Genomic DNA, 27,707 nt, shown 5'->3' with positions numbered 1-27,707 from the left:
ACAACTCACTTAATTAATATCTTGCTCCAAGAGTAGTACCACTCAACTTCATTATCATGCCGGACTAGGTCCACCTGCAGGGTTTACATGACAATCCTTATGAGCTCCTCAAGGGGACATCATCAACCTAGATTACTAGGACACAGTTTCATTCTATAATCAACAACACACCATATAAACAATATCATTTCCCAACTTATCGGGCCTATAGATTTAACGAGCTAAATCACACCCTTTGATAAATTAAAGAAATAAATATTAAGTATACATGCTTGTTATTATATCATGATTAAGAGTGCGTACTTCCATAATAACAGAGGTTTTTGTTATTTTATGTAGTTAGTATAAAAGAAACTATCTCAAATGGTCCTGCTTAATACACTCATAGTGTACTAGTGTAATTTTATAGTCAAGATAAACTAATACCAAATTACACTACAACCACTCCAATGGTTTGCCCCATTCCATCTTGGTTGTGAGCTAATATTTATAATTTATAAGGAACTCATAACATGATCTTCTGTGTGTCTTCTCACACCATGTTATCTTTAATATAAATTAAATGGACAACTACACTTAGCAAAAATGTAGACATTTGACCAATGTGATTCGTATAAATGTTTATACAAAAGCTAGGCTTTTAGTATACATCCTAACACATACATCTGATTCTCATCCCCTCAACACGCCGATCAAAAGATTTCGGTGGAAGGGCCTTAGTGAAAGGATCTGCCAGGTTATCTTCTGATGCAATCTTGGTGACAATAACTTCTCCTCGCTTTAAGATGTCTCGTATCAGGTGGTACTTGCGCTCAATATGTTTACTCGCCTTATGGGCTCGTGGTTCCTTCGAGTTTGCTACTGCACCACTATTATCACAATAAATTATGATTATTTTGGGCAAACCAGGAATCACATCTAAGTCCATCAAGAAGTTTTTGAGCCATACAACTTCTTTGGCTGCCTCATAGGCTGCCACATACTCAGCTTCCATGGTTGAGTCTGAAATACATTTCTGCTTAATACTCCTCCATGCTATGGCTCCACCTCCTAAAGTAAACACATAGCCTGATGCAGACTTACTATTGTCACTATCTTATTGGAAGTCAGAATCCGTGTAACTCACAGGGAGCAAATCATCTGCTTGGTAAACCAGCATATAATCTCTAGTCCTTCTCAAGTAATTTAATATATATGCATTATGATAGTCTAATGTCCCTATCCTGGATTACTTTGATATCTGCTAACCATGCCCACGGCAAAACAGACATCCGGTCTCATCTATAACATAGCATGCATTAGGCTTCTACAGCAGAAGCATAAGGAACTGCCTTCATTTCTTCAATCTCTTTTGATGTCTTCAGAGACATCTCTTTAGATAAAGATACTCTATGCCTAAAATGTAGAAAACCTTTCTTGGAGTCTTGCATGCTAAACCCAGCTAGGATCGTATCGATATATGAAGCTTGGGATAAGCACAACATTCTTTTCTTGCGATCTCTTATTACTTTGATCCCAAGAATATGTGCACATTCTCCCAAGTCCTTCATATCGAATTGCTTGGACAACCATACCCTTATTTCCGACAACACTTTGATATTGTTTCTAACTAGCAAAATGTCATCTACGTATAGTACAAGAAATACCACCACGTTTCCATCACACTTCTTGTATACACAAGACTCATCAGGACATTGAATAAATCCATACGACTGGATTACTTCATTAAACTGGATGTTCCAAGACCTTGAAGCTTGCTTCAGTCCATAAATAGATCGATTGAGCTTACATACTAGATGCTCTTTGTCCTTTGCAATAAACCCTTCTGGTTGCTTCATATGGATGTTTTCTTTAAGACTTCCGTTAAGGAAAGCTGTCTTGACATCCATTTGCCATACCTCATAATCCATATGAGTAGCAATAGATAAGATTATCCAGATAGACTTAAGCATAGCTACTGGCAAAAAGGTTTTCTCATAATCGATTCCCTCTTTTTAAGTATACCCCTTTGCAACAAGCCTTGCTTTGAAGGTTTCCACCGGAGTCTATCCCTCTTTTCCTTTTGTAGATCCATTTACATCCAATAGCTTTTACACTATTAGATGGTTTTACTAGCTCCCAGACATTGTTAGAATACATAGATTCTAATTTTGAATTCATTGCTTTTTGCCAAGATGCTACATCTTTATCTTGGAGTGCTTCATCATATGTTCGGGGAACATGTTCATGTTTACCTGGGATCAAGTCCAATGACTCTCCCAAAAACATGAATCTTTCAGGTTGCCTCACAACCCTCTCACTACGATGAGACACTGTCTGTAGTTGTGTATCATTTGTGATACGTGTTACAGTTTCTTGTGATATTTCATCTTGCACTGTTGGTACTAAAGTAGACGTGTCCTCTCTCATTTCTTCTAGAACAATTTCACTTATGGGCTTATGGTTTATTACATAGTTCTCTTCTAAAAATTGGTCATTCGTACTAACAATGACCTTCTGATCTTTAGGACTATAAAACAAATCACCCTTCGTTCCTTTGGGATAACCTATAAACATGCGAACTTCTGTACGAGATTCCAACTTATCAGTATCTCCCTTCAACGCATGTGCTGGACTACCCCATATCTGAATATGACTCAGACTAGGCTTATGCCCATTCCACAATTCCATGGGAGTAGAGGGTACTGATTTAGAAGGTACCAGGTTCAGAATGTACACTGCCGTTTCTAAAGCATATCCCTAGAATAAATTTGGTATTTCTGAATAACTCATCATCGATCTAACCATTTCCATAAGAGTCCTATTACTTTGTTCTGCCACACCATTCTCTTGGGGTGTACTAGGTGCAGACAATTGTGCTTGAAACCTAACCTCTGATAAGTAATTTCGAAACTCTCCTGAGAGGTACTCGCCACCATGATCAGACCGTAGTGTCTTGATACTTTTACCGTGATGTTTCTCCACATCAGCCTTGTACTCTTTGAACTTATCAAAGCACTTAGACTTACGACGTAACAAGTAAATGTACCCATATCTCTAATAGTCGTCTATAAAAGAGATGAAATATTCGAAACCACCTCTCGCCTGGATAGTCATAGGTCCACACAAATCAGAATGAACCAATTCCAACACATCTTTTACCCTATACCCCTTCACCTTAAAAAGTCTATTGGTCATTTTTCCTTCCAAGCAAGATTCACAGGTTGGAAAGTTTTCCAACACTAATGAACCCAAGAGTTCATCGGCTATTAGCCTTTGAATCCTACTCAAGTTAATATGACCAAGTCTTAGATGCCAAAGATATGTTTTGTTCATTTTTGAAGGTTCCTTTCTCTTATTAGAATTAGAGGATGTGTTATTAATTTTCATTTGTTACTTTATGGGAGTTATCGAATTTAGAGTATACAAATTACCAACTAATGTACTAGAACAGATAATTATCCTATTTTTCTTGACAACCACCTTGTCATCAAAAAGGTGGAGGGAGGCATGCTCCTAAATAATTACCAGATAATTACCAGAACAGAAAATCACACGCTCCTAAATAATTTCCTATAACCATCCATAAAGGAAGTTTGATCTAGTCATCCGCAAACAAACTCATCCGATGTGGAGGGAGGCACTCAGAGCCAACGCGTAAGTTTGTTTGTATCACTTACAAACCAGTAATGGAGACCGTGGAATTTATTTATAAATCACTCTCCCACTTAGTTATTTAAGATGAGGATTTTTAACATGCACAGACACATCACAGCAAATAAAAGCAATAAATATTGAAAAACAATTTTCCAACTATTATTGCCTCTTCCATCGCTGTCCTCCGTGTGCTGCCAACCCTAGCTGCTGACATCTTTAGCCACTGCAAACGGGTCTAGTCGTCGCATCTATCTTGCTTCTTTTTCCGCTGCCCCTCTGGTCCTCAAATAGTACCACGCTTCACAAGGATACGATCCATGACAAAATTAAAATTTTACATATATCGATCCTGTATTCCATAAAGGAATGTACATAGAGTCTATATCGAACAATAATGTAAAATCCTAAAACTAATACAGCTCCTGCTATATTTAATAAGTACAATCATGCACACACATAAAATGCCCTCGACATATCTGAGGGTCCAATCACACACAATCACAATAGGCCATAATAGTTAGAGCCTGCAACCACAGAATTAATCTATTTGCACATCCTACTATTATCCTGCCTAAAATTATATGACATGTGCATAATTAAACTAAAACCAAACGTACAGAGGTTAAAATCTAGCTCTGATACCAATTGTTGGTTGCTACTCGGAATACCGTCCTAGTTCCCCTATACAAAAATTTGTACAAGCATAGAACTATCCTAACTACCCATGTGCTCTACTAAAGTTAAATTTAGATTGCAAACGATGCTTAACATTATTAATCCAAATTTCCCCTTTAGAAGTTAAACTTGGATTAGGAACGAAACTTAACATTCTTACTCCAAGTTCAACCGATGAGATCTTCCTAAGTTAAACCATATTACAGAAGTTATAAAATATCTATTTCAAAGATCAGCTTCCAGGTTATACATGGCAAGGCACTAGGCCTTCTTGGGTATGGGATCATCCACCACTTCCTAGACAAAGCCTCACAAAGAAATCGGATATTTAACTTCTTTCAGTAAACTAGGTTATCGAAACATGAAATCGAAACGAAAATCGATAACAAAAATGATAACAAAAATCGATAACCTCTTGTGTTTGATTTTTCAAGATCTATACAAAAGATGAACTAGTTATGATGCGGACTCTAATAACTATTTATAACTTTTATAGCTTATAGACCTCTTGATCTTCTATTGTATTCCTCTCCTTCTCTTGGACATCGTGTGGGCGATGATCTACTAAGATGAAATTCACCCAAGCCTTTTCTTCTTGCTTCCAAGTTTCGGCCACCAACAAGCTCCAAAGGATGATGAGTTTCGGCCACCGACCAATCTCCAAGGGATGCTAGGAAACAATGCCTCCTTTCTCCTCTTCTTCTTCAAGCAAAATCGGGTCACCAAACAAGCTCCAAGAGATGATGCCGCCGGCCACCAAAGGGGAAGAGAAGGAGAATAGGAAGGGCCCGCCACAAGGAATAAGAGAGGAATAATAATAGATGTGTTGTTGGGTGAGGCACCCCCTTCTTCTCTTTTATATTTCTTGGTTTTGGCAAATAAGGAAAGTTTCAAACATAATTAAAACTTCCTTATATTTCTTGCCAATGACTAAAAAGGAAAGTTTTAAAATAAAAAAATTAAAACTTCCTTTTCTTCTTGTCATCGCCGGCCATATCTATTGATTTAAATATGGAAAGTTTTAAACATAAAATTAAAACTTCCTTATTTGTTTCCGGTAAAAATTTTAATTAAAAAATTTATTTCTTTAAATCCCTTGTTGGTTGTAAAAGAAAAATTATATAAATTAAAATATTTCTTTTAAAACATGTGGATGGTTGCAAAAAAGAAAAGTTTTATCAAAAATTAAAATCTTCCTTTTAACTACAAATAAGGAAAGATATCAAACCTTTCTCTTAATCCTTTGTAGAAAGCTATAAAAGGAAAGATTTAAAATTTTAAAAACTCTCTTTTAAAAACATGGCTTCCACATAAGGAAACATTTAAAATTTAAAACCTCCTTTTAATCTTAATTTGGCCGACCACCCTTGCTTGGGCTCCAAGCTAGGGCTGGCCTCAACTTGGCTCCCTTCTTGGTTTGGTTTGGCCGGCCATAGCTTGGGCTCCAAGCTAGGCTTGGCCGACAACGAAGAGGTGGGTAAGAAGTTGGGTTTTGGTGGATATAATACTTTATAAATAAGAGGCTACAATAGGGACCGAGAGGAGGAATTGGTTTTGGTCTCCCGATGAGATTGAGCTTCCCGTGTTTGCGCTGAACACCCAACTCAAGTTCATCAATAATAACTCATTCTACTAAAGAGTTATTATTGCACTACCGCACCAATCCCATATTACTATATGGACTCCTTCTTATCATGAGTGTGTTAGTCTCCCTGTGTTTAAGATATAGAATGACCACTAATTAAATGAGTTACTAACAACTCACTTAATTAATATCTAGCTCCAAGAGTAGTACCACTCAACCTTATCATCATATTGGACTAAGTCCACCTGCAAGGTTTACATGACAATCCTTATGAGCTCATCAAGGGGACATCATCAACCTAGATTACTAGGACACAGTTTCATTCTATAATCAACAACACACCATATAAATAATATCATTTCTCAACTTATCGGGCTTATTGATTTAACGAACTAAATCGTACCCTTTGATAAATTAAAGAAATAAATATTAAGTATACGTGCTTGTTATTATATCATGATTAAGAGTACGCACTTCCATAATAATAGAGGTTTTGTTCTTTAATATAGTCACTATAAAAGGAAACTACCTCAAATGGTCCTACTCAATACACTCATAGTGCACTAGTATAATTTATTAGTCAAGATAAACTAATACCTAATTACAGTACAACCACTCCAATGGTTTGTCCCATTCCATCTTAGTTGTGAGCAACTATTTATAATTTATAAGGAACTGATAACATGAACTGTTGTGTGTCTCCTCACACCATGTTATCTACAATATAAATTAAACTGACAACTACACTTAGCATAAATATAGACATTTGACCAATGTGATTCTTATTTCAAAATAATTGTTTACAAAAAGCTAGACTTTTAGTATACACTCTAACAATCTCCCACTTATACTAAAAGACTATGCTGCCATAAACGCTGCCATACATCTGATTCTCATCCACTCAACATGCCGATCAAAATATTTCGCCAAAAGGGCCTTAGTGAAAGGATCTGCCAGGTTATCTGCAGATGTAATCTTGGCGACAACAACTTCTCTTCACTTTATGATGTCTCGTATCAGGTGGTACTTACACTCTATGTGTTTACTCGCCTTATGGGCTCGTGGTTCCTTCGAGTTTTGCTACTGCACCACTATTATCACAATAAATTATGATTATTTTGGGCAAACCAGGAATCACATCTAAGTCCATCAAGAAGTTCCTGAGCCATACAACTTCTTTGGCAGCCTCAGAGGCTGCCACACACTCAACTTCCATGGTTGAATCTAAAATGCATTTATGCTAAACACTCCTCCATGCTATGACTCCACCTCCTAAAGTAAACACATAGCCTGATGTAGACTTACTATTGTCCCTATCTGATTGGAAGTCAGAATCCGTGTAACCCACAGGGAGCAAATCATCTTCTTGGTAAACCAGCATATAATCTCTACTCCTTCTCAAGTAATTTAATATATATGCTTTACGGCAGTCTAATGTCCCTGTCCTAGATTACTTTGATATCTGCTAACCATGCCCATGGCAAAATATATATCCGGTCTAGTGCATAACATAACATACATTAGGCACAGCTGAAGCATAAGGAACTGCCTTCATTTCTTCTATCTCTTTTGATGTCTTCGGAGACATCTCTTTAGATAAAGATACTCCATGTCTAAAAGGTAGAAAACCTTTCTTGGAGTCTTGCATGCTAAACTGAGGTAGGAATGTATCGATATATGAAACTTGGGATAAGCATAACATTCTTTTCTTACGATCCCTTATTACTTTGATCCCAAGAATATGTGCACATTCTCCCAAGTCCTTCATATCGAATTGCTTGGACAACCATGCCCTTACTTCCGACAACACTTTGATATTGTTTCGAACTAATAAAATGCCATCTACGTATAGTACAAGAAATACTACCACGTTGTTAGAGTGTATACTAAAAGTCTAGCTTTTTGTATAAACATATAACAATCACATTAGTCAAATGCCTGCATTTATGCTAAGTATAGTTGTCCATTTAATTTATATTGTAGATAACATGGTGTGAGGAGACACATAGAAGATCATGTTATCAGATCCTTATAAATTATAAACAGTTGCTCACAACTAAGATGGAATGGGACAAACCATTGGAGTGGTTGTAGTGTAATTAGGTATTAGTTTATCTTGACTAATAAATTATACTAGTACACTATGAGTGTATTGAGCAGGACCAATTGAGGTAGTATCTTTTTATACTGACTATATAAAAGAATAATACCTCTATTATTATGGAAGTGCGTACTATTAATCATGATATAATAATAAGCATATATACTTAGTATTTATTTCTTTGATTTATCAAAGGGTGAGATTTAGCTCGTTAAATCAATAGACTCGATAAGTTGGGAAATGATATTATTTATATGGTGTGTTGTTGATTATAGAATGAAACTGTGTCCTAGTAATCTAGGTTGATGGTGTCCCTTTGAGCAGCTCATAAGAATTGTCATGTAAAACCTGTAGGTGGACTTATTCCAACATGATGATAAGGTTGAGTGGTACTACTCTTGGAGCTAGATATTAATTAAGTGAGTTGTCGGTAACTCATTTAATTAGTGGACATTCAATATCTTAAACACAGGGAGACTAACACACTCATGATAAGAAGGAACCCATATTGTAATATGAGATTGGTGCGGTAGTGCAATAATAACTCTTTAGTGGTATGAGTTATTATTGATGAACTTTAGTTGAGCGTTCCACTACAAGAAAACAGGGCTTCAGAAACAGATTTTTGAGACCGAATTAAAATCTGTTTCATATTTATGTCAATCAGAGACAGATTTACTATGGAATTACTAATTTGTTTCAATTTAATAAAATAAAAAATATATTAAAATGGAAATTGAAATGAATTTGAGACGAAACAAAAAATAATTTTTTAAAACAAAAATAAATATAGTTTATAAATAAAATTTGAAATGATATAATTTCTGTCAAAAATTTTGTTTAAAATTTAATGAAAAATTGAGACAGAAAAAAATCCATTTTAAATTTATATAAATTAGAGATAATTTTTTTGACAGAAATAAAATTCATTTCAAATTTATGTAAATTAGAGATGAATTTACTATATAATTTAGTAGTATGTTTATAAATATAATAAAATTAAATTGATTTTTTGACAAAATTCTTACTAAATTTTAATAAATAAAAATAAATATAAATTATAAATACAATTTGAAATTGTGTAATTTTTATAAAAAACTCCTTTAAAATTTAATGAAAATTTGAGATGAAAAAAATCCATTCTAAATTTATATAGATTTGTTAAAAAATACAAATGTATTTCATTTAAAAAAATATAATATCTAAAAAAAGAATTTAAGATAAAATATAAAATAAATTTAAAATAATATTTCATATAAATTTATTAAAAATAATATTAAATACATATAAATATAAATAATTTATTTTCCCTTTAACTTATAATTTCTTTCCCCTTTCCTCTTTCATCGCTCTTGACCTAATTCCTTCTTGTAACCAAGCCTCCTCACGAGCAAGTCGTGCACCTCGCATGGCGGTGAGGATGACTGGGCTACGACGACAAGGACGCCCACGGCGGCAAGGATGCTTGCGGCCGCTTTAAAGCCGCCATTGGTAAGCCTCCAGTGCTCAACATCGTCGCCTTCGCCAAGATCGAAAGCAACCAAATTAAGGTTTTTTCTTCCCCAAATCGCATTATAGAATCTAAGTTTTTAAATCCACCCATGCTCCACCACCATCCATGACCTCCTCTGGAACCGCAGCTTCCCCGACAAGCTGATCCCCAAGTTCGTCAAGTGTTCTCCTACGACGACGCCTCTTGTCTCCTCGAGGTCCGACTCTATGGCCCCTGTTATGCGCACTACGAAGACGGGCTCACCTACTTCGACAACGAGGTGCGGGGGAACCTCAGCTACGACACTCTGTAGGGTGGTCGGGAGGGCGCAGGAGGAGCTGTTCCTTAAATTCCTGGTTATGGGGATCATGGTCACCGATCCCACCTTTGGCGTGATCCTCTTCGACATCGGCATTGCGCGCAAGCGCCTTGCCACCTCCGCCTTCGACCTGCTGCCAGAATGCCTCCTGGAAGTGGAAGAAGTGACCATCGGAATAGGTGAGTAGACCCGATTGAAAATGAACCGATTTTGCCTGGCTGCAATTCCTTTCGTGTTGGATTAGGGATTAATTTTGGTGTGATTTTTGCTGCATTTGTTGGCTACTGGATGATCGACATCTACTTCCTCTACATTTTCTATTTCTTCTTGCTTTCCAACTAAAGATTGATTTTTTTTTCCATTGACAATCCGTTCTCTTCTGCAAAATATGATCTTCATGTTGTAAATTTCTTAATTTTTCTGGAATTAAACTTCAACATACATCCATTTCGAATAGCAATGCTTGTTGTCAAGACAAACCTTTATTCTTTGACATTTCTTGTTTACTTCAATGTTGATTCTACCAATGTGACATTTTGTTGATTAATATTTCTTTAGTGTTTCTTCTGCTTAGTTGATTTTGATTTTAGTCTGTATTTCCTTTTGCAAGTTTTGGCTTTAGCTTCTCCAAATATGTTGAGTTCCACACACTAGAACCTTGCTTACAAGCAACCACTTAATTATTTTGCTTCATTTCATTATAAATGGCGTGCCAACTTGCTTGCCAAAGGCTTGGAAATTAGTTCAACCTGTGTCCTCCATTTCTATCACAAGATTTTTGGATACTATATTAAATTAGTTACTAAGATTATTTTGCAATTGAAATCTCTTACTTATGGTTATATTTCCTCTTGAGTTGTACAGTCCTTGTCTTTAGTTTTGTTCTTTTCTTGTGCAAGGTGTGTGGCTTTGTTCTCTGCTGCTTCAAGTATGAGTAATTTTTCAACACTATTCGAGCTGAACTCATTGAATGTGCTTGTGTTTTCTTAGTTCCTTTGCAGAATCGTTGCGAATAGTTGGACAATTTCTTCATTAGAGTTGATCATCACAAAAAAAAGTACTCCCAAATTCCTTTTCATCTTTCAACATTCATTTCTCTTCATAAGCTTATGGTGCATTGTAAATGCAATAATGTTCTTCAAACCATTTCACTGCCTGTTTTTCATCTCTTCAGTAATTCATAAAATTGCCTATGGTTGCACTACTCGATGAAGTTAAGATCCAAGGTTTTGTTGTTATTGCAAAGGGTTTATTTTCAACTTTCAAAGATGAGGCTATCTTCTTCAAATCTCTCTGATCACCAAAAGAAGATATTTCTTTACTAGTTCCTTCCCATCTTATTGTTACTGTTGATGTATTGTATTACACATGGCTGCTTTAAAGCCTATTTTAATAATTTTTTCTTTAATTGGGTTTTTCTTGCGAGTAACCTATAGTTTTAAAAGGACTTGATTTCCTATCAAACTTCCTTGCATCCTGGTTTATACAATAACAGACATGGTGTTCAAAGGAAGTTTTGCATTATGAATATTAGTGGAATAATAACTGCTTGTTTTTCTCTGACATAAAGAAAATTTTTATCAGATTGAATTTTTAAGCTCCTTGACTTAGCCTATTTCTAACCTTTCAGATGACACTTTCACAGGTGTAAATGATACTTCCATTTATTCAGAATATTTGACAATCTTTAAGTTCTATGTGAAGGCTTTACAAAGATTCAAAAGATTTGCTTCTATTATTGAAAAATTTGTTTGCATTCTTCTTTTAATTTTTAACAACGGTATCAGAGAGTTCGCAGATAACAAATCGACCTGAGTTAGTGTAAGTTAAAATAATTAATTTTTCATTATTTTTATATTATATCATGTATGTATCTCATTTGTTTATTTTTATATTTATTAGACTAATATAAGTTAATGTAATATGAACAGGAACAAAATAGAGAAAAAAAAAATGTTGATGACTACTCTACTCATTCTTCATTCAATCTTCAATAATGATGTGATGTGGTGGGTGAAAAATTTACTAGAGGATGGTAGTCTACAATGATATGATGTGATGGGTGAATCATGTAAGGGGATGATGTGTGAACTTCAACACGATCGACACTTTGGAAGATAAAATAATTCAAGTTTCAAAAGATTTGCTCTAATAAGATGAATAAAGAATTATCACAAGAAATTGAAGATAAGCATACTACTAGCAAGAGGATGGAGGAAGAAATTATTAAAAAGAAAAGAAAATTGGAATCGTAATGTATGATTACTTTTATCTCAAGACTATGTGAATGTTTATTTATCTCAATGGTAATCATATTGTACTATTGGATTTAGAAATTAGTTATTTTAATATTTTTAATTTATTTGAAATTTGTGATTGCTTATTGTAAAGTAATATGTAGATATGAAATATAGATAAAATTAGTAATAAATTTGAAAATAAATTTATATGTGGATTTATAAACAGAATTATAAATGGATTGATAAATAGATTAAAGATTATATTTGTTAGGTAATTTGAGACAGATTAAAGATAAATTTAAAACAAAATTAGAAACAAAATTTATATTTGAAATTAATTTCATTTAGTCAAATTAAAAACAAATTTATAAACAATTTTTAAATCCGTTTTTGAAATTAGAGACGGAATATTTTTGTCTCAAAATTAGCTACGGAGCTTTCACTAACGAATTTTTGAGACGGAATATTCCATCTCAAACATTCTTTAGAGATAGAAAAATGACTTTCGGAGACGGAATTTTTCGTCTCTAAAGCCATGTTTTCTTGTAGTGTTCGGGGCGAACACGGGAAGCTCAAGCTGATCGGGAGACCAAAACCAATTCCTCCTCTTGATCTCTATTCTAGCCTCTTATATAAAGCCTTATATTCACCTAAAGCCTAGCTTCTTAAGGTCCAAGCTAGGGCCGGCCTAGCCTTGCTTGGTGACCAAGCAAGGGGCAGGCCAAGCTAAGCATGTAGCCCAAGCTAGGGCCGGCCAAGCCTTGCTTGGTGCCCAAGCAAGGGGTCGACCACACCATGATTAAGAAGGAAGTTTTATTTTTTGTAAAATCTTTCCTTTTATAGAGATCCATAAAAAGGATTTAAAGGGATAATTTTAATATAAAACTTTCCTTATTTAAATCAATCATAAAAGGAAATAAAAGGGAGTTTTTGTTTTGTATAAAAACTTTCCTTTTATGTTGGTTTTAAAAGAGAGTTTTAAATTTTAAAATCTTTCCTTTTATAAATTTCTACAAAAGAATAAAAGATAGATTTGAAATCTTTCCTTATTTGTAGTTATCTATAATGTGAAAGAAAGATTTTAATTTTTGTTATGAAACTTTCCTTTATGAAACCATGTTTTTATTTTAAATCTTATCTTTTATAGATATCCATAAAAGGATTTAAAAGAGAGAGATTTTAATTTATAAAACATTCCTTTTATAACTATCCACAAAAGGGATTTTAAAAGAGAGATTTTAATTTTGATTAAAATCTTTCCTTGCTTGGGGAATAAGCATGTGGCCGGCCATGTCATAGATAAGAAAGGAAGTTTTATTTTTTGTAACAAAACTTTCTTTTTTTTGCCAAGACCAAGGAATATAAAAGAGAAGGAGGGGGGTGCCTCACCCAAATATACATCTTCTATTCCTTTCCTTGTTGGGTTCTTCGGGCCGCAAAAACCGCTTTTTCGCGTCGCGGAAACCCCGAGTCACCCAAAGCCGTAGATCCATGCAAAGATTCATAAACAAAAACTTTTCGAAAAACCTTTTCTTGTATGAGTTTGTAAAACCTTTAGATCTACACTAGATAAGGGTTATACCTTCGAAGCGTGCCTTTCGCTTATCCCGCTCGTCCAAGGAGTTGCCGGATCTCTAGACCGTCAAGCGCCGGTCCTCCAGAAGTATCCACACGGACACGTAGGTGGAGAAAACCTCACACAAAGGTGTGCTAGCACCTTGGTGAGATTCGGCCAAGCAAGGAGGAGAGGGAGAGGGAGAGCTTGAGAGGAAGAAGGAGGAAGATGCACACAAGTGAATGAAAAATGAATTCACACCCATTCACAAAGTGGCCGGCCACTTTCTTCTAGAGTAACTCCCCATTAAATGCAATTAATGTGAAGTTAATAAGAAAATGACTTTGTAACTTCCATGAGGTGGCATCCATGATGATGTGGAATATCATCATTGGTCCACCTAATGCCAACTCACCAATGAGGTGGCAAAAGGTCAAGTCAAAATTGACCTTTGGTCTTCCTTCTCTAGTCAAGTCAAACTTGACTCAATCTCTACCATGGTTGATCTAATCCAACCATTTGATTCGAGCCAATTTAATATAAATCTAATTCATTAAATTAAATTGATTTAATAAGTCATAATCTAAATTAGACTTATTAAATACATGAATCAACTTGAGTCGAACTCAAGTTAGCCCAATTAGGATTACTCTTAATCCAATTTGATTTATCAAATAAATCTAATCCTCTTGGTTCATCATATGAACCTAATCTCCATCTATTTGTCCTAAGTGTGTGACCCTATAGGTTGTTGTAACATTGGCAATGCCCTAAACCCATTTAGGAGCATAAGTAATGAGCGGTATCTAGCAACACATCATTACTACCCAAGTTACAAGAATGTCGAGATCCAACATCACCTTGTGACTACTAATTGTGACTCCTCACAAAATAATGACAAGTGTCCTTCTATCCTAAACATCTAGATTGATCAATATGAGGCATAGACCGTGTCATCCTCTAATCAATCTAAATCTTGAACTCCAAGTAGACTCACTCGATCAAATGAGCTCAACATCTAATGTTGACTCATTTGGGCATGGCCATGCACTTAGTGGTCTCACTCTATCAAGAATACCGATGTCGCTCCCGTCATATGGGAGGGATAGATTCCATCTACATCACTCACATCCCTCCGCATAATTTGTTACATACCCAGTAATCGCCTTTATAGTCCACCCAGTTACGGGTGACGTTTGACGAAACTAAAGTACATAACTCCTTATGTAGGGATCCATGGTGACTTCAGGTCTAAGGACTAATAGTCATACTAATAGCCACATGAGAAAGTATATGACACTCATATAATGATCCATGATACTTTCTCATGGCGGGTCATTCAGTATACATTCTCTAATGCATACCCATGTGTCAGCTTGATATCTCTATATCCGTGACTTGTGAGATCAAGTCATCGAGCTGACCTACATGCTAGTCTTATTGTATTAACATTGTCCCTGAATGCTAATACTCGACTAGGAATGATTTAGAGTAGTGTTCCCTATATCATCTCACTATCGATTCAACTAATCGATTGATATAGGTATGAACCTTCTACTCAAGGACGCTATTATACTTAGTCTATTTGGCACTAATATAAATAAGTATAATAACCAAACAAATGCCTTTATTAATATACAAGAATATGATATACATGAGTCCATACAATCATCAAATGATTGGCTCTAGGGCTCTAACTAACATTCCTCTCTTCCTTGGTGTTGGCCAGCCTTTACTCTTTCTCTCTTCTCCTTTGTTTTCCCTCTTGGTGGTCGGCGGCATATTGGTGTGGAGATCCATTGATGGCCGATTGCTACAAAGGAGAAGAAGAAGAGAAGGAGGTTCTCTTGTCTAGCATCCCTTGGAGGAAAGTTGGTGGCCGAAACTTGGAAGGAAGAAGAAGGCTTGGGTGGATTCTCGTCTTGGTAGATCGTCTCCCACACGACGTCCGAGATAAGAAGAGGAATACAATAGAATATCAAAAGGTCTATAAGATACAAGAGGTATAACTAGTTATAAGTGTTGGACCGTGATCATTCGATAGAGGGGGGGGGGGGTGAATATCGATTACGAAAATTCGTCGAGTAAACGCAGCGGAAAATTAAAACAATGCTAACACATAACCTTTTTACTTGGTTCGGAGCCTGTGTCGACTCCTACTCCAAGGCCCGTACTCGTTGAGTACTTTCGTTGGGTAATCACTATCAATTTGAAAATGAAATTACAAGTTTAAAGTACAAGAACTGATAGCAAAGAAAATACCGACAAAATGAAAAGAAATAGAATGAAGACAGCGCTTTGTCGGAGTAGCCTCGTGGTGTCGCAGGAGCACAGTAGAGCAGTTTGAGATTTTTGAGTTGTATCTGAAGCTCCAGCCTTGACCCTTCTTTTATATGATGCTCGGGGTGCCTGGATCCCTTCCGGGCGCCCTGGTGTGACGTAGCAGTCCCAACCAGCGAGCTCCACGTGTCGACGCTGCATCTTGGATAAAATTTGCCTCCGGGCGCCCGGACCTCCTTTCTCCAGAAAGTCCTTCTCCTGCAAGACAAGGTTAGTTCGAGCCAAATATATAATGTGTATCCTACAAAACAACGTATTAGTACAGTTTATAAGTTCAACATAAAGAGTATGACTTAGATTCCGTCTTTCCGAGACCGGAATCTAGTCACGATCTCGACTTAGATGTCCGAAATGTATCTAAGTTAGATCAACACCTAATGTTCCCTTCCCGGGAACGCGTCCTCACAGTCACTCCCCTCCAGTGACTTACCTTTACTTACCCGCCAAACGTCCGGTCAGCCCGTCGACCCGTCTGAACTTCTCGCCAACTATTCGGTCAGCCCGTCGACCTAGCTAGACTTCTCGCCAGCTATCCGGTCAGCCCGTCGACCTAGCTGGACTTCGTGCCAAGCGTTCGATCAGCCCATTGACCCGCTTGGACTTCGTGCCAGACATCCGGTCAGCCCGTTGATCTGTCTGGACTTCGCCTACACACTTGATCAGAGTGTTAGACAACGACAAACCTAACTTAACTTGATTTCTCATTCATCAAAACCTGAGTTAGACCGTTAGTGCTAACCGCACCAACAATCTCTCCATTTTTGATGGAATGACAACCAGTTATAGACAATGCCTCATCGTAGTGGGAGGGTTGTGAGGCAACCTGACAGATTCATGTTTTTGGGAGAGTCTTCGGACTTGATCCCTGGTGAACATGAACCTAATCCTTAGACATATGACGAAGCACTCCAAGATAAAGATGTAGTATCTTGGCAAAGAGCGATGAATTCTAAAATAGAATTTATGTATTTTAATAAGGTCTGAGAGCTTGTAGAACCACCAAATGGTATAAAAGCCGTTGGATGTAAGTGGATCTACAAAATGAAAAGAGGGACAGATGGGAAGGTGGAAATCTTCAAAGCAAGGCTTGTTGTGAAGGGGTACACTCAGAAAGAGAAAATCGATTATGAGGAAACTTTTTCACCGGTAGCCATGCTTAGGTCTATCTGGATACTATTATCTATTGCCGCTCATATGGATTATGAGGTTTGACAAATGGATGTCAAGATAGCTTTCCTTAATGGAAGTCTTGAAGAAAACATCCATATGAAGCAACTAGAGGGGTTTATTGCAAAGGGCAAAGAGCATCTAGTGTGCAAGCTCAATCGGTCGGTTTATGGACTAAAACAAGCTTCAAGATCTTGGAACATCTGGTTTAATGAAGTAATCCAGTCATATGGATTTATTCAGTGTCCGGATGAGTCTTGTGTATACAGGAAGTGTGATAGAAACGTGGTGGTATTTCTTGTACTATACGTAGATGACATTTTGTTAGTTGGAAACAATATCAAACTGTTGTCAAAATTAAGGGTATGGTTGTCCAAGCAATTCGATATGAAGGACTTGGGAGAATGCGCACATATTCTCGGGATCAAAGTAATAAAGGATCGCAAGAAAAGAATGTTGTGTTTATCCCAAGCTTCATATATCGATACAATCCTAGCTCATTTTAGCATGCAAGACTCCAAGAAAGGTTTTCTACCTTTTAGGCATGGAGTATCTTTATCTAAAGAGATGTCTCCGAAGATATCAAAAGAGATAGAAGAGATGAAGGCAGTTCCTTATGCTTCAGCTGTAGGAAGCCTAATGTATGCTATGTTGTGCATGAGACCGGATATCTGTTTTGCCATGGGCATGGTTAGCAGATATCAAAGTAATCTAGGGCAGGGACATTGGACTGCCGTAAATCATATATTAAAGTACCTGAGAAGGACTAGAGACTATATGCTGGTATACCAAGCAGATGATTTGCTCCCTGTGGGTTACACGGATTCTGACTTCCAATCAAATAGGGACAATAGTAAGTCTACATCAGGCTATGTATTTACTTTAGGAGGTGGAGCCATTGCATGGAGGAGCGTTAAGCAGAAATGTGTTTCAGACTCAACCATGGAAGCTGAGTATGTGGCATCCTCCAAGGCAGCCAAAGAAGCTGTATGGCTCAGGAACTTCTTGATGGACTTAGATGTGATTCCTGTTTTGCCCAAAATCATCACAATTTATTGTGATAATAGTGGTGCAGTAGCAAACTCGAAGGAGCCACGAGCCCATAAGGCGAGTAAACACATTGAGCACAAGTACCACCTGATACGAGACATCGTAAAGCAAGGAGAAGTTGTTGTCGCCAAGATTGCATCAGCAGATAACCTGGCAGATCCTTTCACTAAGGTCGTTCAGGCGAAAGCTTTTGATCGACATGTTGAGGGGATGAGAATCAGATGTATGACAGCATATATGGAAGCATAGTCTTTTAGTATAAGTTGAAGATTGTTAGAGTCTATACTAAAAGCCTAGCTTTTTGTAAATATTTATTTGAAATAAAGAATCACATTAGTCAAATGTCTATATTTATATGCTAAGTGTAGTTGTTCAATTAATTTATATTGTAGATAATATGGTGTGTGGTGTCACACACAGAAGATCATGTTATCAGTTCCTTATAAGTTATAAATAGTAGCTCATGACTAAAATGGATAGGAACAAACCATTTGAATAGTCGTAGTGTAATTTGGTATCAGTTTATCTTGACTATAAAATTACACTAGTACACTCTGAGTGTTGAGTAGGACCATTTGAGGTACTTTCTTTTTATACTGACTAAATAAAAGAACAAGACCTATGTTATTATGGAAGTGTATGCTCTTAATCCCGATATAATAACAAACACATATATTTAGTATTTATTTCTTAAATTTATCAGTGGGTGAGATTTAGTTCGATAAATCAATAAGCCCGATCAGTTGGGAAATAATATTATTTATAGTGTGTGTTATTAATTATAGAAGGAAACTGTGTCCTAGCAATTTAGGTTGATGATGTCCCCAAGAGAAGCTCATAAGGATTGTCATGTAAACCCTGCAGGTTGACTTAGTCTGACATGACAATAAGGTTGAGTGATACTATTCTTGGAGTTAGATACTAATTAAGTGAGTTGTCAGTAACTCATATAATTAGTGGACATTCGATATCTTAAACACAAGGAGATTAGCACACTCATGATGAGAAGGAGCTCATATAGTAATATGAGATTGGTGCGGTAGTTCAATAATAACTCTTTAGTGGTATGAGTTATTATTGATGAACTCGAGTTGGGTGTTCGAGGCGAACATGGGAAGCTCAAGTTCATCGAAAGACCAAAACCAATTTCTCCTCTTTGTCCCTGCCGTAGCCTCTTATTTATAAAGTCTTATATACACCAAATGTTGGGAATTTCGGGCCACAAAAACCGCTTTTTCGCGTTGCGGAAACCCCGAACCCCAAGCCACCCGATCCGTACGAAGTAAAATAAAACAAAAATTTTACGGGTATGAGTTTCTTACGTCTAGATCTACACTAGGAGAAGGGAGTTACCCTCGATGCGATGGCCTTCGCAATCCCGCTCGTCCAACGGTTCGTCGGATCTCGAGATCGTCAAGCGTATGATCCTCTAGAAGTATCCACACGAACAAACTAGGTGGAGAGGCCAAACAAAAGGTGTGCTAGCACCTATGAAGTGTTCGGCCAAGGAGGAGGAGAGGAAGAAGAGAGTGAGAGCAAGAGGAAGAAGATGAAATAAAATGCCTTGAATGAAAAATGAATTCCATTCATCACAATAAGTGGCCGACCACTATTGTAATCTTCTCTCATTTAATGTGGCCATTAAAATGAGGAGGAGATTTGTAACCTCCATGAGGTGGCACACACATGTTATAAACATGATGATGTGTAACACCATTATTGACCACTTAATGCCAACTCACAAATGATGTGGCATAAAGTTAAGTCAAACTTGACTTTTCCTCTTCCTCTCAAGTCAAGTCAAACTTGACATTATAACTCCCATGGTTGATCTAATCCAACCATTTGATTCAAGCCAATTTAATATAATGAATCTAATTCATTTAATTAAATTGATTCAATGAGCCATAATCTAAATTAGACTCATTGAACACATGAATCAACTTGAGTCCAACTCAATTAGTACAATTAGGATTACTCTTAATCCAATTTGATTCATCACATGAATCTAACCCTCTTGGTTCATCATATGAACCTAATCTCCATCTAATTGTCCTTTGTGTGTGACCCTATAGGTTCTTATAACGTTGGCAATGCTCCTAAACCCATTTAGAAGCATAAGTAATGAGCGGTATCTAGCAACACATCATTACTACCCAAGTTATAAGAATGTTGAGATCCAACATCACCTTGTGACTACTAATTGTGACTCCTCACAATATATGATATTGTCCTTCTATCCTAGACATCTAGATTGATCAATGTGAGGCATAGACCGTGTCATCCTCTAATCAATCTAAATCTTGAACTACAAGTAGACTCACTAAATCAAATGAGCTCAATATCTCATATTGACTCATTTGGGCATGACCATGCACTTCGTGGTCTCACTCTATCAAGAATATCGATGTCACTCCTGTCATATAGGAGGGATAGATCCCATCTACATCGCTCACATCCCTCCGCATAATTTGTTACATACCCAGTAATCACCTTTATAGTCCACCCAATTACGGGTGACGTTTGACGAAACCAAAGTATATAACTCCTTATGTAGGGAACCATGGTGACTTCAGGTCTAAGGACTAGTAGTCATACTAATAGTCACATGAGAAAGTATATGACACTCATATAGCGATCCATGATACTTTCTCATGCCCCGTCATTCAGTATACATTCTCCAATGCATACCCATATGTCAACTTGATATCTCCATATCCATGACTTGTGAGATCAAGTCATCGAGTTGACCTACATGCTTGTCTTATTGCATTAACATTGTCCCTGAATGTTAATACTTGACTAGGAATGATTAAAAGTAGTGTTTCCTATATCATCTCACTATCGGTTCAACTAACCGATTGATATAGGTAAGAACCCTCTACTCAAGGACGCTATTATACTTAGTTTATTTGGCACCAATACAAGTAAGCATAATAACCAAAAAACCAAATGCCTTTATATATAAGAATATGATACAATGAGTCCGTACAACAATCATAAAATGATTGGCTCTAGGGCTCTAACTAATAATCTCCCACTAGCACTAGTGCCAATCAGTGTAGGCTCTAAGGCCTAATGACCTAGTGTGACCATCATGCTTTCTCTGTGCCAAAGCCTTGGTCAAGGGATCTGCGATGTTAGCCTCTGTAGGTACTCTGCAAATCTTCACATCTCCTCTGTCGATAATCTCTCGAATGAGATGGAAGCGCTGTAGAATGTGTTTGGTCCGCTGCGGTGAGCGAGGTTCCTTAGCCTGTGTTATAGCTCCATTGTTGTCACAATATAGCTCAATAGGATCAGCGATCGATACTAGGAACCACCCCAAGTTCAGTGATGAACTTGCGGATCCAAACTGCCTCCTTTGATGCCTCTGATGCAACAATGTACTCGGCCTCTGTCGTAGAATCAGCTACTGTGTCCTGCTTCGAACTCTTCCAATTCACAGCACCACCATTTATACAAAACACGAACCCTGACTGCGATCGATAATCATCCTGGTCGGTCTGGAAGCTAGCATCACTGTAACCCTTTACAGCTCATCATTGCCTCCATATATCAAGAAATATTCTTTAGTCCTTCTCTAGTACTTAAGAATATTCTTGACCGCTATCCAGTGACTTTCACCTAGATCTGACTGGTATCTGCTCTTCATGCTCAAAGCATATGAGACATCAGGTCGAGTACATAGCATGACATACATGATAGATCCTATAGCTGAGACATAAGGGATCTGATCCATGCGGTCTCTCTCCTCTCTAGAAGAGGGACCTTGAGTCTTCGAAAGACTCACGCCATGTGACATTGGCAGAAATCCCTTCTTGGATTTCTGAATGGCAAACCGTAGGAGTACCTTGTCAATATATGTATTCTGACTTAGGCCAAGAAATCTCTTAGATCTATCTCTCTAGATCTGTATGCCTAGAATGCGAGATGCTTCACCTAAGTCCTTCATTGAGAAACAACTCTCCAGCCAGGTCTTGACAGATTGAAGTAAAGGGATGTCTTTCCCAATGAGTAGTATGTCATCCACATACAATATGAGGAAGACAACTATATCTCCTACAACCTTCTTGTAGACACAAGGTTCATCTTCATTCTTGATGAAACTAAACTGTTTGATTGCATCATCGAATCGAAGATTCCAGCTCTGAGAAGCTTGCTTTAGTCCATAAATGAACCTATGCAGCTTGCATACTCTGTCAGTATGCTGTGGATCTACAAAACCCTTAGGTTGTGTCATGTGCACATCCTCGAGCAGGTTTCCATTCAGAAATGCGGTTTTGACATCCATCTGCCATATCTCATAGTCATGGTATGCTGCAATAGCAAGCATGATCCGAATGGACTTAAACATCGCTACTGGAGAAAAGGTTTCATCATAGTCAATACCATGAATTTGCTTGAAACCTTTAGCTACCAAGCGACCCTTATAGATAAGTCCATCCATGTCAGTCTTTCTCTTAAAGACCCACTTACACCCAATTGGTTTTACCCCTTCAGGTGGATCAACCAAAGTCCATACTTGGTTGGTGTACATGGATTCCATCTCGGATCTCATGGCCTCTAGCCATTTCTCGAAATCTTGTCTCATCACAGCTTCCTGATAGGTGGTAGGCTCATCCTCTATGAGCATAACATCATCATGGTCAGACAAGAGAAATGAGTATCTCTCAGGCTGACGACGCACCCTATCAAACCTGCGAAGAGGTATGCCTACTTGAACTGGTTGTTGTTCCTCAACTCTTTGTGGAATAACATCATCCACAACACTTTGTGGTTCCAATTCAACTTCCATCGAGGCTTCAGTGCTATGGTCCGCATCTTGACCTTCTTCAAGATCGAACGTACTCCCACTAGTCTTTCTAGAAACAAAATCCCTTTCTAGAAAGACCCCAGTCTTTACCACAACTATCTTATGCTGATTGGGAATGTAGAAGTAATATCCCTTAGTTTCCTTGGGATATCCAATAAAGTAGCACTTGTCGGATTTGAGTCCTAATTTATCTGAGACTTGACATCGAACGTAAGCCTCACAACCCCAAATCCTCATAAAAGACACCTGGGCATCTCTCCTAGTCCATATCCTATATGGTGTCTTTATCACGGCCTTGGATGGAACTCGATTGAGTATAAAAGCTGCCGTATCTAGAGCATAGCTCCAAAGAAATGTAGGAAGATCTGTGTGACGCATCATAGACCGTACCATATCTAATAGGGTACGATTCCTCCTTTCGGATACACCATTCCACTATGGTGTTCCAGGAGGAGTGAGTTGGGATAGAATCCCACACTCAGCTAGATAGTCACGAAACTCATGGCTAAGGTATTCTCCACCTCGTTCTGATCGAAGTATCTTAATACTCTTGCCAAGCTAGTTCTGTACTTCATTCTTGAATTCTTTGAATTTTTCAAAGGATTCTGATTTATGTGTCATCAAGTACATATAACCATATCTACTGAAGTCATCAGTAAATGTAATGAAGTACCTATAACCGCCTCTAGTAGCGACATTGAAAGGGCCACATATATCACTATGTATAAGTCCTAACAAATCAATCGCTCTTTTGTTGTGCCCACTAAAGGGAGTCTTGGTCATCTTGCCTAGTAGGCATGACTCACACGTCTCATAAGACTCAAAATCAAATGAGTCCAGCAAACCATCCTTATGGAGCTGAGATAAGCGCTTGTCATTTATATGACCTAAGCGACAGTGCCAGAGATAGGTTTGGTTCATGTCATTTGACTTGAACCTCTTGGTATTTATGTTATAGATAGGGCTTTCAAGGTCTAGAATGTAGAGTCTGTTCATCAGAGGTGCACTACAATAGAACATATCTTTTAAATAAACAGAACAACATTTATCCTTTATTATAAAAGAAAAACCTTTCTTGTCCAAACAAGAAACTGAAATTATGTTCTTAGTTAAAGCAGGCACATAACAACAATCATCCAACTCTAGTACAAGCGCAGAGGGCAGAGATAGAAAATAAGTCCCTACAACAACAGCAGCAACCCGTGCTCCATTGCCTACGCGTAGGTCCACCTCGCCCTTTGCCAATGCCCTGCTATTTCTCAGCACCTGCACATTCGTACAAATGTGAGAAGCACATCCGGTATCTAATACCCATGATGAAGAAATAGATAGATTGACTTCTATAACATATATACCTGAAGTGGAAGTCTCACTTCGCTTCTTCTTAAGATCTTCCAGTTACACCTTGCAGTTCCTCTTCCAATGTTCGGTCTGACCGCAGTGGAAGCAGGTAGCATCCTTGACGACCCCTCCTTTAGGCTTCAGTACCTTGTATTTGCCCTTGGCTTAGGACTTTCCCTTGCCTTTGGGCTTGCCCTTGCCCTTGTGTTTCTGAACCATCAGAACAGAGTGGGGCTTAACCTTCTTAAGGTTGAGCTCAACAGTTCTTAACATGCTAAGCAGCTCGGGCAGTGGCTTGTCTATTTCGTTCATGTTGTAGTTTAGAACGAATTGACTATAGCTATCTGGCAAGGATTGCAAGATCAGGTCAGTGGCCAGCTCTTGGCCAAGCGGGAATCCCAACCTCTATAGGTTTTCTATGTACCCAATCATTTTGAGTACATATGGGCTTACGGGAGCCCCATATGACATCTTGCACTGAAATAGTGCCCTTGAGATCTCAAATCTCTCGTGCCGCGGTTGTCCTTGATACAGTTGACGAAGATGTTCAACCATATCATAAGCGCCCATCAACTCGTGTTGCTTCTGAAGCTCAGAGTTCATGGTCACGAGCATTAGACAGGACACATCTAATGCGTCATCTTGATGCTTCTTATAAGCATCTTTGTCAGCTCGTGTGGCATTGGCAGGAGGAGCCTCCGTAATGGGTTGCTCCAGAACGTACAGTTTACGTTCCTAAGTGAGAACTATTCTCAAGTTCCTGTACCAGTCCAGGAAATTTACTTCGTTGAGCTTGTCCTTCTCAAGGACAGAACGCAGGGAGAAAGAGTTCATATTCGATGTCATGGTTATCTACAACAGAAAAATGCAGAAAATAAATATTATATTCTTTTAAATCATTTAATTAGGCCTTTAACTAAATGATGCTCCCACTGAATTCTATAATTCATGTGGGACAAGATCCACATCATACTACGCCTAGAATTAGCTTTGGCTAAATCGCCCAAGACTTAGTATGATCGGTAGGTAACAATTTACCAATTACATCTCTATGCAACTCTTGTTTATAGGATCAAGATTCGCATTTATATTAAAACTCGAGTTAGCTTTGGCTAATACACCCAAGAATTAATATAAATGTGATTTTGACCTATCTACCAACCATTGGAAAATGCCTATAGTTAAACTCGATCCAATTGAGTTAACTAGTTACTCAATCTAATTGAGTTGTACTCACCCATGCGTTGATAAGCGGGACCAAGATTGTCCCTCCGTACCCTACCAAGATAATATGTGTTGCTCTGCTTTGGCAGATTCAACAACACATGTGATCGAGGTAGTGATAGGTATCACGGCACGGTAGGCATCTGAGTTGACACGATTGAGATCTAATCTAATCGAGAGGGTGCATCTTGTACACGATTTAGATCTAATCTAATCTAATCGTTAGGCACTAATTAATTACTAATTATGCATCAAGCTGACGGGGGTTACTTATCATTTTCTTCTTATCTTATCTTACTTATTTGGTAGTTAATAATCTTTTCTACTTAAAACAGCGGAAGTCTTGTTTATAGTATTTTTTTTCTTTTTAAAACTTTTCTTTTACTTTTCAAATCATCATCACTAACTACCTATCATATAAAGTCACATAGCATGCTTAACATAAATTTAAGCCATAATACTAATAAGCATGATGAAATGTCATGGAGTCATGAAATAACGACATAAGCATAATTCTTATTAAATAAAAGCAGGTCTTTCTGTTTTAGCCGAGCCACTACTACACACATCCTTCTTGCCCCTCCTGCTGCTCCCTTAGTACATCCATTCCTTGCCTTTATCTGTGGTACAAGGAAAGTAAGCTATGAGCACATAAGGCTCAGTAAGATCCTTCCTACTCACAAAAACCGTAAAGCATAGCATATTCATAAGGCATAAAGCATAAAGACAACACATCATATCATGTATAGAAGCATCATATCGTAACATAATCGTAAGGTATCATGGCATATCATGACAAAATCATAAAGTGCATCCTAGCATAACATAACATAATCATAAGTATCATGGCATATCATGGCATAATCATAAAGTGCATCCTCGCATGTCATAACATAGTCATAATTATCATGCGAGATGACTTTCAAAAACATGTATCATGAAAAATATATGCAACATTGTAACGCCCGCCCTCCCTGCTAACCCTAAGGGACGGGGTTACGATACTCTACGTACATATTACAGCGGAAGACTTAAAAATCATTTTTCTTGGTTTAATAAAAACCGAACTACACTAATATGGTTTACATAACATGCTAACAAGTTAAATAAAAACTTAACATCAAGTCACCCATATTGTATTACATTTCACAAAACCAAAGCATAGTTCTTAAAGGTTTTAAAGCAGGTTCTTTAATTAGTTGCCTAGCCACCGCCACACACATCTTCGTTTCCCCTCCTGCTGCTCCTTTAGCTCATCCAGCTTTTTCCTTTATCTGTGGTACAAGGAAAGTAAGCTGTGAGCACTCATGGCTCAGTAAGTTCCTTTCCTACTCACTAAAACAAAAATTAACATATAATCAAAGAATGTCTCAACTTAACATAATCTCAACTAGTCATGGTATAACATATCATATTCTTTAAGCATATCGTGCAGCACAACAAACATCATAACTAGTCATGGCATATCATCTCCTAAATCATAGCATGACACATAACATAATCATATCATGGCATATCATCTCTTTAAGAATAGCATGAAACATAACATAATCATATCATGGCATATCATCTCTTAAAGCATAGCATGAAACATAACATAATCATCTCATGGCATATCATCTCTTAAAGCATAGCATGAAACATAACATAATCATATCATGGCATATCATAAATCATAGCATCATCACAACATGGTCATAAAGTATATGCAATATGATTTTTGAAAACATGTATCCAAAAAACATGTGTATGTCTCATGATCTTTAAAACCATTTCTTCTTACATATATACTTGAACATAATCTCAACTTAAAGGGGATCCCGGCTATGTACCACTTACATATTGCGCGCAACCTATGTAAGCCCAAGGTAGCAAGTCTTGAACCCTACAAGGCAACATACTAGGCCCGAGTCTTACTCCATCGGCCTAGGGGCACTTAGGAGCCCATCCCTAACGAGGCCCGAGTCTTATTCCATCGACCCCAGGGCGCTTATGGAGCCCACCCTTGGTACAAGCCACATAAAGTAAAGTACATGCCATACTTATACATATCATACATCATAAAAGCATGCATCACTTAGGCACACATCATATCATAAAAGTATGCATCACTTAGGCATACATCATGTCATATAAGTATACATCACTTAGGCATACATCATATCA

This window comes from Zingiber officinale, chromosome 8B, assembly GCF_018446385.1.
Source record: "Zingiber officinale cultivar Zhangliang chromosome 8B, Zo_v1.1, whole genome shotgun sequence".
Lineage (NCBI taxonomy): Eukaryota > Viridiplantae > Streptophyta > Magnoliopsida > Zingiberales > Zingiberaceae > Zingiber > Zingiber officinale.
This window is presented reverse-complemented; position numbering follows the sequence as displayed.